We start from the raw sequence: 14,197 nt of genomic DNA, 5'->3' as shown, positions 1-14,197 counted from the left end.
TCAAACATCCATGTATCGACAATGTATGAAACACTTGACATACCCGTCTCTAGCACTATAAAACATGGTTGTTATTACACTAGAATCCAACTATTAGAGCTCTCCACAACTATTCTGTTGACGTGAAGCAAATGGTGCTCATGTCATGTAACGTCTTTTCCTCCTCTCAAAAGAGATAAAATTTGCAATACTCATAAAGCAATGGAGGGATAACAAGAAAAACTAATGTACTTCTTGACACAGACTCATGCAAAAGCTTCATAAATATTACTTTCAATACTAAAATAATAACACGATACTATGCTCAACAGGAGTAATTGGACGTCAATAAGACAATCCACATAACCAAACTACCTCGATTAACCTCACATACAACAAAACCTACTATTACTGCACTTGAACAATTTGAACTTCGTGATATCACAGGATGCATTCAAAGTAGTAGACATACATGATCTATCAAACCATCATTCATATAAGAAAAATCTCAATCTGATGCAACAACCCCATCATTAAAGAGATCGATGACTAACAAACATAAGCAACTCCCAGTTAAGCATTGACTTCATTTAAGATAAAGCGGTCCAAATAATGATTCAACAAGCATGCATAGAGAAACTGCTCATAAAAAAAATCAAACTGCCATACAATGTTGGCAAATAAAAAAATATAAAACGGGATGTCAATATCGCCCACATGACTAGCCTGCAACAACTAAAAAAAATATGCATAGCCTTTACGGCTATTGAAACAAGCCATAGAAGGAAAACATGCACGACATAAAATCCACTTGAAACCACCCTATTTATTGTTAAAAATAAGGTTGCACATAATAAGAAAACCTATCAGGTAGACATGGTTGGACTTATCAATCTACGTCATGTCACAAATTCACTCGAGTTTTACCAGTCTAAAGATTTCATAGACATTACAACGTTGCATCTGCTCTATAGAGACAAACCAATTTTATACTAATATCAAGTTAGCAAGTAGCCACACTAGCCTAAAAAAAATGAGGCGCAAAGCATTGCACCCATGGAAATATTACATTGATAAGTTGGGTTGTAACCCAACAGTCAATCAAACTCAACAACACCATAAAACTACATTATATAGTGTTTTCACACTACACCAAGTCGGATTAGACCCACTATACACAAGCTCAATAAACAATTGGTCCTATAAGTACAAGAACCCAAGAATCCTTTTGGAAAAAAACATCCACAGTCAAGCATATAGAAATATATGATAGTAATAGCTCAGAGATTTGAAAACATTGCATCAAAAAAAACATCATGACGATATGTATATAAAACAAGTACATTAGTAGCTTCACTTGCATAATATCTTCAATAACAACCACATCAAGAAACCAATATTAAATAGAAGTAACATATCATATCAAGCATTACGTCGTTAACGACATACCCCATCAAACCATAAAGGGATTTGGAGTAAGGAAGTTCCAGTCATCTATACAATAAAATACTAATATGAAAGTGATACGAACCCATACCCTTCCTATATGTGCAAGTGTGTCAAATTTATCTTCAAATTGCGTAAAATCTAAAGCCTATCCTCTGATACCAACTGTAACACCCCGGGGTCCACCAACACCCTGGAATGCTACTAAACAACACTTCTGACATCTATATATAAAATTTCGGCAGCATCCCCCTTGCAAAATTGCATAAATGAGGGGGCAACAGTGTATAAACATATATCATGACAAAAACATACTAAGTATTATTAATCGGCTAGCAAAGAGAAGTTAAACATACGACATGAAGTGAATTAACTAGTGCGCACGACTAGTTAAAAAAACAAACTTCCTTTGACAATAAGTTTCTAATTAAATCATGGTTGCGCCTGGGCAGCGTTATTGTGAGAGTGAAAGTGGACGTGCTGCTACTCCCCTCATTCCCAACATGTATCAAGTACCTGCATTGAGTAATGCAAGAGTGAGATGACACATCTCAGCAAGTAAAATAATATCAAACTGTTTAACCACATAAGAACATTGTTTTACCACCACTTGATTCCACAACCTTCTTATTACGAAGGTGCAGCACGTATACAATGTACAACACACCTAGTCACCACACCTCGCAGGTAGAAACCACAATAGTAACATAGTAATGTCACACTTCATATATACCTCATGAGTGCAAATGTCTGCAAATGCAAGGATGACTTCTGCCTTCATACCTCTAAGGATATGAAGTCGCATCGTACCCCTCCTCGGGCAACGTACGATGCTAAAAATGTACCGGTACGGTCGGACCATAAGATCACGACATAACTTCAAAATGCAAGATGGATGATGCGATGAGCATGTCATGCCTACAACACTTCATATAACGTGATTCAAAAAAATACTTCAACTTCATCCAAGATGGGAATCAACCACATATATCATTACCAAATTATGATCATCCACAATATTAGACAATTGAGAATTAATACTTCCAAACAAATAAACTTCATCATAGAATTCAATGATTAACATAATTAAAACTTATGAATACTCAATGTCAGAGAATAGGATGAAACCCAAACGGTAGCAACCACCACTGTATTTACTTGCCTTTACCGGAAGTTCGGGCAAATCCCTAAGTACGATCCGGAAGTCCACCACCTGTTTTTGACACACAACTTAGTGCACCAATTTCACATAATCAGGCTCATAAACGACGCCGCACCTACGCACAAACTCAAACCCCGCCGCGGGTTACATCTCTCCCCACACCCACCAAACTGCAGCGGCGCTGCTTAATAATTTCATAACTTTAAAATTATGATAGCAGTGGTAACAAACAAAAACTCCAGAGGCATCTACATGAAATTCTCCACAAGTTTTGTATACAATTTATAATTAAATTCCAACATCTAATTATCCCAAAACAGTCCACAAGATGAACCCTGTAATCTATTTTTTTGTCTTTAGGACAGCGACATACCCGGATTCAAACAGCGATATCTTTTAAAATATAATTCCAAATCAAGCGCATAAGTACTTATTGGAAAGGTAAGACAAATACCTACATGATTATCATACTGGTTAACACTAATTACCCACGAAAAATTCACAGAAACTGCTAATACTACTGCTGTTCACCCACCTGAAAAATCTGTTTTTTGGACAGCAACATAACCGGATTCAAACAATGATATCTCCTAAATTATAACTCCAAATCGAGCGCATAAGTACTCGTTGGAAAGGTATGACAAAGCTCTACATGATTCTTCCACTGATTCTTACTAATTGCCCACGAAAAATTCCCAAAAATCACTAGAACTACTGCTGTTCGTCCACCCACTAAATTTCTGGACAGCACCTCTACCAAATCGCATAGGTAAACATGTAACCAATTGGATTGCAACACAAATACAACAAAATGATCACGAAAATCACCTTGGGTTCTTCCCTTCCTCCTTCCTCCCTCCAAACTCCAATTGAGATCGCAGCCACACGACGGAGAACCACGCGGGAGGGCTGCACCTTGGAGGAGGGGGAGAAATGGGGAGGGGGGCGGCTAGGGTTTTGTATGGTGAGGGCTGCAAAGGTTTGAGGAGGAAGAAGATGGGAGAGGGGGGCGTCCAAGAGAAAGGAGAGGGGAAGGGGCGGCTGCAACATCCCAAGGGGGAAAAAGGGGGGCGGCGGCTAGGGTTAGGGGAGGGTTAGTGGGCCGGATTGTGATTCATGACCCAACTCGCTTGCACGACAGCTCCCGACCAACCACTCTACTGCTATACTGGTGAATGTTTTCCACAAATTCTAAATCCCCAAAGCGCGACACCCGAATAAGAGAAAAAACAAACAAAAAGAATAACCTCCAACTTCTCTTCTTTGCAAACTAGGTATCACACTTACCTACCAATGTAAGCAGAATTTTATCCTTTTCCAGAGCTTCATTTCTCAATTTAATAACTTCGGATCGTAGGTTGTTGAATGCAATTTCATAGCTCTCGTCTTCGGCACTCTTTTGTGCTCTCAATGTGTTGCTTAAAATTAAGCCCTATATGTAAAAGAGTTCGTATAAGAATAAAAGAATGAGTTACGAATTGTAAAATTTTCAAACGAACAATCCCCATACCTTCAGGCTATTGTACGCAAGACTGTCCGCGAGATCCTCCTTCGTCATGGCACTTAATCCAGCTTCGAGCTTCGAAAACCCCATGCTTCTAGACATCTCCCGGCAGACGGATAATTCTTTATTGTCTGGGAGGCAATATAGGAAATCCTCTTCATCTGTCCCATTGAATACTAATGCCCCCTTCGGATATTTCAATTCTTTGGCATAGTGATTGGCTTCAAAAACTTCTTCTTCTGATAACTTTTTCCCTGAAGCATGACGCATAATATAATCGTACATTTTGGAAGATGCTTCGGGGACAGCAGTATCAATTTCTTCGACCAAAATAGGCTCTGACATTTTTATTTCTTCAGTTGCCTTTTCAATTCTTGCTTCTTCTGCTTCCAAAGGTTTTACCTTGGTTGGTTCTGAGGGCTCAGTTTCAACTATGGTCTGTTGCTTCGGAGCCTAAGCAACGGATACTTCCGCAGGTGCCTCGGAAATTTCAGCAGTCTTCTTGGGAGTTGTGCTTGGAAGTTTAATTGTTTCCAAAACATCCAACACATTGACCATTCTTTTTCTTTTTGGGGTCACTGTTGGCCCCTTTTTAATTCTTGCTACTTCAATTTCTACTGAAGGATTTAAAATTTCTGATATTTTTGCTCCTTCAGTTGATCCTTTTGCTTCTTCCATCTTTTTTGTCGATGGCGCTTCAGCCATCTCTTTGGTTTTTGGTAATAAAACCTTTGGTTCCTCCAATTCTTTTGTTGTTGGCGCTTCGACCATTTCTGCGACTTCTGGCAGCAGGGTTGGCTCTTCAGCCTCGGTGGCCGAAGAGGTCTCTCCGGTGAACTCAGGCACCGAGGCTGGTTCAATATAGCGTGGCCGATGTGTGAGAACCTTTATCCTTTTTCTTTTCGGTCCTGGCTCACTAGGAGCAGCTGCAGCTTCTTCCTTCGCAGAAGTTGTGCCTTTTCTTTTCTGCCCTCGGATGGGATAACGATAGTCAGGGTAGACGAACCCGATTGCATCAAATACCAGGTTGAGTCTTTCCTTCTTTCGGCCTCCGAAGGCCGCTGACAAAGCAGTATCTTCGGCCTTTGAATATGCCCCAAGCAATTCATCACTTACAGTCTCAATGCTCTTTAACCAATCATCATCTGGTTCAACAAATTTGTCTCCATACTTGAATGTGTACTTCAGCCGGACTAGCCCACCTTCGTCAGTTTCTTTAATAGTTTCTTTCGGCATTTCCCAATTATCCGCAAGAGGCCACACTCTGAAGGCAATATGTTCTTGTGTTAAATCCTTCGTCCCAATAAAAGAGCAGACAACTCCGAAGGCTCTCTGGCATTCTTCGGCTGCTTCATTCATTTCCACCTTCGGCCTTCGCAGGCCGAAGCGTTGCCAGATGGGATACATAATGATCTTCTTTATATCCTCTCGAGATTTCAAGTCATTTTTCACGTAAAACCATTCCGTCGTCCAGTCGCCAGGCCATCTCTTTTGAAAGGTCGGCACTGGGCAGCTTGACCCAGACCGAGAGCCGAAGCTGTAGCAGCCAAAGTTGTTGTGATATTGTTCCTTACCCCAGGGTTTTGTCTCGTATAACAATTCGTGCATGTTGCAGAAGCTTTTTGCATCAGGTTCCAAGCCTTGGCTCCTCACAGCCCACACAAAAATATTCATCCTTATGATCGCTTCGGGGATAAGCTGGTGAAGGTGGATTTCAAATATCTTCAGCACCTCCACAACAAAGTGGCTCAGGGGAAATCGTAGTCCAGCTTTCAAGAAGCTTCGAAATATTACGACTTCATCTTCCTCAGGAGTTGGGCAAGTCTTCTCTCCTTCGTCGGCCCTTACAACAGACAAATCCCGGAAATATCTTCCCTCATGTTGACAAGATGATTTTCTTTAATACTTGATTTGCCGAAAACCGCATGGCTTGGCCGCCAAGGGCGATCTTCGGAGTCTTCACCACCACTATCTGCATCATAACTGTCGCTATCACCAGTGTCTTCAGATAAACCTTCCAAAATTTCTTTAGTGATCTTTTCTGTATTGGTCTTCGACATAGATCGAAGAAAACCCAGATGCATCTCTTCAGAAAGACTCAACTTCATTTCGGCAGCAACCTTCTTCTCCTCAGACATCTCTTCGGAATTCTTGCCTTTCGCTTCCGAAGCTTAAAACTAGGAAGGCAACAAAATATTTGTGGGCAGAAAACTAATTGAGCAGGCAAAATAGATGGCAAGGGAGCGTGCCGAATAAATTGTGGCGAGCCCGTATTTATAAACCCATTATGTCGGAGGCTGGAAGGCCCCATTTGCCATTGACTGTTGCTATTCTAGCAAAGGGAAGGTGTTTTTTCGGACCTTCGGCTCGAAGCCTTCGTCCATGTCGCAATATAAATTTGTTATTCCAGCAAATTAATATTGCGAGGGACAACTGTTGAGGGCCTTCGGCTTCCGAAGGTCCTCAAAAACGTAATTTGATTATGTCTTCCAAGAAAAATATGTGAACAGGTACCTTCGAAGACAGATTGCGAGTATACAAGAACATGGTTAAGATGAAGCTTGACTGGGACGGCGATCACGACGAAGGATAAGACAATCACGAAGCTGTGTGCAGAAGAGCTTCGGTATAACGGCAGGAAGAGGAAACCGACTTAAAGATGAAAAGCCGAATCAGACCTTGAAGAATTACTATAGAGTTATTGATAAATGTAAAGGGCATTAATGTAATTTTGCATGGGCTGCGACCCGTGCCTATAAATAGGTGAACAGTATTCCCGTATTGGACACGCTGACTTGGCATCTACTTTTGCGTCACACCTGTATTCTTACTCCTTCAAGCCGAAGGTACACTTACAATTTATTATTGTTTACACAAGTGATATAAATAAAAATAGGTTGATAATCATGTTCATATAAATTATGTTACGCCTTATACTTTGCATGAATATTGTCCATTTCTTTATCATGATCATGAAGGTATGTCCTTCATGACCTTCGTCCCAGATTCATTATATCCGAAGGGAAATAATGATTCAAGGGACGAAGGGCTTTGATATTTAACATTTTATGTTGCCTTGTTCTTGATTCATAGCATTTGAGAACAAGTCCCCAACATCTGTTGTTTGATATTTTTCAAATGACAAGTTAGTTATAAGTACATTTTTGACATTAAACTTTAAAAATCACAACTAAATAACCATTAGGTCACTTTCTGTGATGTTTGGCACAGAGACCTATTATCACCCATGAATCTTGGCAAAAATAGATTTTAGTCCAGAAACCTCACCTAAATCAGAGATGTAGTGCAAAGTGATCTTTTACCCTCACTTTTGTCATTTTTCCCAAGGATTATCTGAATTAATTCTAACCCCAAAATTTTAAAATAAACTACAGAGACCAATGTTTACCCACTGTAATTTTTGTAGCATTTTTGGAAAATTCTAATTTGCCATGGTAGTTCAAAAGCACTCAATAATAAGCATAATAGAAAGTAAAAGGGGAATTGTGGAAGAAATTAATAATGTACAAATAAATCCTCCTAAGAGTCCAAATAAAACATAAAGGAGGTGATTAAAAGTTTTAAGTTCACTCAAGACCCTAAGATGAGTGTATGGAACCCTTAACACACCATCCGATAAAGAAAACCCTAGGGTACCCACTATTTTTCATAGTTGTTTCACCATACATAGTATTTACTAAATGGACATATCATTAATATATATATATATATATCTTATTCATTGCATTCGATAGACTGTAATCTCACTGATAGAGAGTGCATCCTCGTTCCGGAGCAAGGAACTACTCAAGAGGTGGTCCAGGAGCCAGTACCAGAGCCTGCCATCGAGGATTTGCCTGCCCCAGCTTTGGAAGGCAAGCCCCGATTTTATGCATAACCATTATATATATGCTATTTTACTACACTTAATGTTTGTAGGCTTGTACTGTGCACTTAAGTGTAGGAGTTGACTGAAACCCAAGTTGCATGAACTCAGGATTCCCTTTGAGATGGATACTAGTATGCTAGGTCGAGTAGCTGTTTTGCTAATTAGGGATCTCGGTAGAAGTCGAATTATTTTTCTAGCACTCGCGCGAGGTCAGGAATTGGTTGTATCCATTTTTTATAACAGAATGATGATAGCCTGTGGACACGGATCCATGGGGATGCGTGGTCTACGAGACGAAATTGGAATAAGGATTAACGTGTGGATACCTGTGTCAAGCGTTTGAACGTACTAAGCACATGCCGAGAAATATGGTAAATCGGTAAGCCTAGTACCTGAGTGAACCTACCCACAGACTTTGCCCCTCACGCAACCTGAGATGTGGTCTCCCATTCTGTTTATGGTGGGTACAAGTGCGGTCACTGCACGACGGCAGTCGGGGTCTGTGAGGCATTGTACGCCAAGGCGGTGAGCCCTGTTCTGTTGCCGGGAATCGATGGGGACGGTTGATGTGTGTGGGGACGGAGTGCCTCGCCATATCATGTGTTTAGGTTTACCTTGCAAGGTTTAAAACTCGATTCGAATCGTCTGCTTCTCGCGGCTAATGAGACTGCTTGATCCATTGTACTGCATTGAGTAATAAGTGGAAATGAGTTGATTGGCAAAACATGTTGATTGTTCAAATGCTTGATACCATGTATGATTAGCTAGGTACACATCTAGTCTTAAGAGAATCACACTAAAACTTGAAAAGCTAAAAATTGATTTTAGACTCAGCTAGTGCTTTTGGCAAACCAAACCCCTCAGCCAAATAGCTGCATGTCTAGAGGTAGAGGAGTAGACTCCTCACACCGGGTAATTCTAGTTGAGTATTAGTATACTCAGCCTTGCTTGTGGCATAATTTTTGCAGGTTCTCTGGAGGATATGGTTGCTGGAGTGACTTGGCCGTCTACCTTGCTACCGGGTTGGACAGTCGAGTGGGATCCTACCTCAGCAGGAGAGGAGCAGGAGGAGTGATGGGCCAGGCTTCCCCATCCTCCCTTACTTATCGTTAGTTAATTTCCGCTGCATCCCGAACAATGATTACTACTTTTGCAAAACTCCGATGATGTTGTAATAGCCTTAAGTACTTCTTTAAAATCATGGTTTTATGCTTTATTGTATTTGCTCTGTGCCTCACCTTCGAGTGAGTATGTGGTACTTGATCCTGTTAGTAGCCTCGTCAGACTAGATCCGAGGGACTAACGTTTTATTCCTATATAAGTGTGGTCTAGCCTCTAAGGTGGGACTTAGGCACTTAAGTTGGAATAATTCGGGCAGTTCCGCCACAGCTAGTATCGGAGCTTGTACCACCCCAGAGGGATCAATAAATCGTAATTACCAACCTTTTCAAAAGTAAAACTTGCCTAGAAACCAAAATTGGATAGCGGTTAGGACGATAAGGATAGACCTAGGACGTGAAGCCTTAGGATACTAGATGGGTAGTTAGGTGGCTATTTGAATATGCCCTATAGGCTGCTATGTTATAAGTGGGGGATTTCTATACCCCTATATACTTAATGTGAGGTTGCTTAGGACAAGCATGCATGCATTATTTTTTTCTAGCTACTTAGTAAGAGGTCAATATCAACAAAGTCTACTTAATCAAAGAGACACCCATAATAAGAAATTAAGTCTACATCGAAGACCACAACTTAACCATGGGAAAGCTAAGCACTAGTTTCCTTTTATTTTGGTAATTGTTTTTCTTTTCGCTTACGCTTGCCCTTACACAGATGACTTCTCACGAATCCACAGAAGGAGGGAATGGACATTCCCACACAGATGGACTTGCATGAGAGGGTTTTCCCTGTATTTTGTGGGAGGTACTGCAGGGAGCCGGTTATGCTACGCCTCCCCAGTATGTGGTGCAGTTGTTCGAGGAGCACCGGGTACCCCACTGTAGGGTGAGGATGACCTTGGAGCCTCATCCCTTGCAGCCCGGCTGGCGTTCACTGGACTCCGAGTCTTTCGGTTTCAGGGCTGAGGATACTATTGAGTCCACTGCTCTGCATGTGCTGACCACCTTCTGTGGCTTTCACCCCTTGGAGCTCTCAAACCACCCCATTGGCTTGTTTCCCGCTGAGAAGGAGGACGAGCCAATGTGGAAGGATCGAGTTGAACACGCCAAGGATATGTGGGCTCTCTACCCAGGACATACTGCCCACCTGACGGTTCGATGCATGAATGCCATGTATCGTCTGCAGGCATTGCGAGGTGAGGCGATGTTCGAGCTGATGGGACTAGTGGAGTCTACCAAGATCACCCTGGATAACAGGGAGGACCTTGTTGTCGACTTGTCCACTGAGCTGGTGGAAAAGGATCTCTAGGTGGAGCAGATGGCCACCCAAATCCAAGAGCTCGAAGATCAGGTGGAGGCCAGGGAGAACACCATCGAGGTTCTCGAAGATCAGCTCCAGACCACACAGCAACAGCTTGAGGAAGCCAACCAGCATTTGGATCTGCACCATTAAGAGATTCAAGACATGGAGGCAGAAGGGGCCGATTAGGATGTCGACATCAAGGGAGGAGAGGAGCCGGAGCCTGCATCCAGCTTGGACACTGCTGACTCGGGAAGACCACCTTCCCCTGAGTCTAGCGTTGCCTCGTTTGTTCATTAGATTTCAAGGCTAAGATAGAGGTGAGCAGCGGTAGAACTCCTCGAAACTAGCTTAGCTTTTGCGCCTTGGAGGTACTAGGCTAGAGAGAGTCGAGTATTTTGAGCACTGCTGTAACCGTTGGAAAAACTCTTTTGGCATGTTGAATGATGAATGTTTCTACTTTTAAGTATGATTGAGATTTTATTCTATTGAGACCAATTGTCGAAGGCAAGGAAATATCTGGAATCTTACAAACCTTGTTATTTGAGGTCTTTTATCATGTGCAATCATGGAAATCAAAGTGTGATATTAAGAACCTCCTTAATTTCAGATGGCAGGAAGAGCGCGCCGTGGACAGAATGAGCGTGTTCCTCCACCACCGTCGCAGCCTCCTACCATGCAGGAGCTGATGGCCCAGCAGAATGAGATCATGCGACAGCTGGCTCAACGTCAGCCACCACCTCAGCACTATGGTGGTGGTGATCATCATCAGCGTCCCCCAGCAGCGGCCACCTATCAGGAGTTCCTCAGTACTCAGCCGTCGTTGTTCACCAGGGTAGAGGACCCACTCGATGCTGATGTGTGGCTCAGGGTGGTGGAATCCAAATTCCCACTGCTTAATGGAGAGTGTTCCGATACGGCCAAGGTTCGTTTCGCCACCCAGTAGCTTTGTGGGCCCGCGCGGACATGGTGGGACCATTTCCTCGCCATGCAGCCGGTTGACCACGTGGTTGAATGGGGAGAGTTCAAGGTAGCATTCAGAGGGCATCACATACCAGCAGGCATCATGGACCACAAGCTCAATGAATTTCTGGCACTCACTCAGGGAAGTCGTACAGTGTTGCAGTACGCCCAAGCCTTTAATGACATGTGTTAGTATGCATGTTATCATGCTGACACGGATGAGAAGAATAGAGACAGATTCAGGAGGGGCCTCAGTACTAAGCTCTGTGACCGCCTCAACACGGTCAGGGCCAATAGCTACAATGAGTTAGTCAACATGTCCATTTCCCAGGAGGATTGCATCACAGCTCGTCAGGCAGAAAAGAAGAGGAAGACCCCTATGGCAGGACCTACTGCTCAACCCCAGCGCTTCAGGATTGTGTCTGACACTCAGAATAGGGGACCTCAGCAGCAACAAGGACGATGGGTGATCCGACCCCAGCAGCAGCAGTAGCAGGCACCCAACCGCTCTCAACCCCCAGTTCAGAGGAACAGCAACCAGCCCCAACAGCAGTACCGTTAGGGCAATGACAACAGGTGTTTCACTTGTGGTAGCACCGGACATTATGCCAAGAATTGTCCCAAAAACCAGCAGGGGCAGAATGCAAGTCAGAACCAAGCCAAGAGGAAGAGGGTGCAAGTGAGGCAAGGCAGGCTCAACTTCACCACATTGGCTGACATTCTCGAGGGAGCACCTGTCATGACTGGTATCTTTTCCGTTTTGAATTACCCTGCTGTCATTCTTTCTTATTCTAGTGCATCACACAGTTTTATCACACAAATGGGGGCATTACGATTTCAACACCAGGAGGCAGGGTTGCCACCTATCAGATCAACAGGCATGTGCCAATAAGATTGGGTAGTTTCATATTTAAAACCACTCTCCTAATCATGGGATTGGAGAGCGTGGATATCATCTTGGGGACTGACTGGTTATCACGACACCATGCTGTGATTGATGTCGCAGCAAGAGCCATTGAAATTCACTCACCAATGGATGGAGAGATCACCTTGTACCTACCCGACCAAGGTTGTACCCGTTCTTGTGCCTTCGCCCTGATAGAGTCACTCGTCGAAAGGATTCCACTGGTCTGTGAGTACCCTGATGTTTTCCTAGATGAATTGCCAGGGATGCCACCTGACAGGAACATAGAGTTTGCAATAGAGCTGCAACCTGGAACCGCACCTATATCCAAGAGACCCTATAGAATGCCTCCAGCAGAGTTAGCAGACTGAAGAAGCAGTTACAAGAGTTTTTGGACAAGGGATTCATTCGCCTAAGTACATCACCGTGGGGATGTCCAGCCTTGTTCGTAAAGAAGAAAGATGAGAGTTTGAGATTGTGTGTCGATTACCGCCCTCTCAATGCGGTAACGATTAAAAATAAGTATCCTTTGCCCTGCATTGATGTGTTGTTTGATCAATTGGTTGGAGCCAAGGTGTTTTCCAAGATAGACCTTCGCTCTAGCTATCATCAAATCAAGATCAGGGCCAGCGATATTCCGAAGACGACTTTCTCCACCAGATACGGGCTTTATGAGTACTTGGTGATGTCATTCGGGCTGACAAATGCCCCGACATATTTCATGTATTTGATGAATTCAGTGTTTATGCCAGAACTGGACAAGTTCGTGGTGGTCTTCATTGATGATATCTTGGTCTACTCAAAGAATGAAGACGAACATACCAAGCACTTGCATACAGTACTTCATCGACTGTGCGATCATCGCTTATATGCTAAATTGTCCAAATGTGATTTCTGGCTAAGGGAGATAAAATTCTTGGGACACACCATTTCTCAGGATGGGATATCAGTTGATCCTGAGAAGGTGCAAGAGGTGATGGATTGGAAGCCTCCTACCACCGTACGACAGATTCAGAGTTTTCTGGGATTGCCAGGATATTATCGGCGATTCATTCTGGATTTCTCTAGGATTGCTAAGCCAATGACGGAATTGTTGAAGAAGGGAGTAAAGTATGAATGGAGTCAGAAATGTGAGGATGCCTTTCACGCATTAAGACAACATCTGACAACAGCACCCGTGCTAGCACAACCCGACAACACCAAATCTTTTGATGTGTATTGCGATGCTTCGGGCACTGGATTGGGTTGTGTTTTGATGCAAGACAACCGAGTTATTGCCTACGCATCCCGAGCACTCAGGCCTCAAGAAACAGAATTCACCAGCACTTGCAGCACCTTCCAGTGGTCGTTCTTTGGGTATTGTTTGCCACCACTATCATGGGATTGGTCACATGAAGAAGGATTGCCCGAGTCAGTGAACATACATTGCTACGGATGATGGCTACATTAGTGCTTCCGACGATGAGGGTGACGATGATGACTCCAGTGATGTTGCTGCTAATGATGATGCCATGCTTGGTGCTGATGCTACGGTGAACCTTCGAAGCATCATGGTGCAGCGTGTTTTTAGTTCTTAGCCTGAATCATCAGAGAAGCAGCAACGCCATAATTTGTTCCAGACTTTCTTCGACATCGAGAATCGGCGTGCACGTGTTATTATTGATGGTGGAACCTGCAATAATTTGGTGAGTTCAGATTTGGTCAAGAAGCTTGGCTTGACCACACGAGAGCATCCCCACCCTTATCACATTCAATGGTTTAACAACAGTGGTAAGTTCAAGGTAACAAAAACAGCAAGGGTGCATTTTTCTATTGGCTCTTACCATGACTTTGCTGATTTTGATGTGGTGAGTATGGATGCTTGCTCTCTTTTACTAGGACGTCCTTGGGAGTTTGATACTAATGCTATTCACCATGGTAGATCTAATAAAT

The sequence above is a fragment of the Zea mays genome, chromosome 3, assembly GCF_902167145.1.
Source record: "Zea mays cultivar B73 chromosome 3, Zm-B73-REFERENCE-NAM-5.0, whole genome shotgun sequence".
Lineage (NCBI taxonomy): Eukaryota > Viridiplantae > Streptophyta > Magnoliopsida > Poales > Poaceae > Zea > Zea mays.
Note: the sequence above shows the minus strand (reverse complement) of the source record.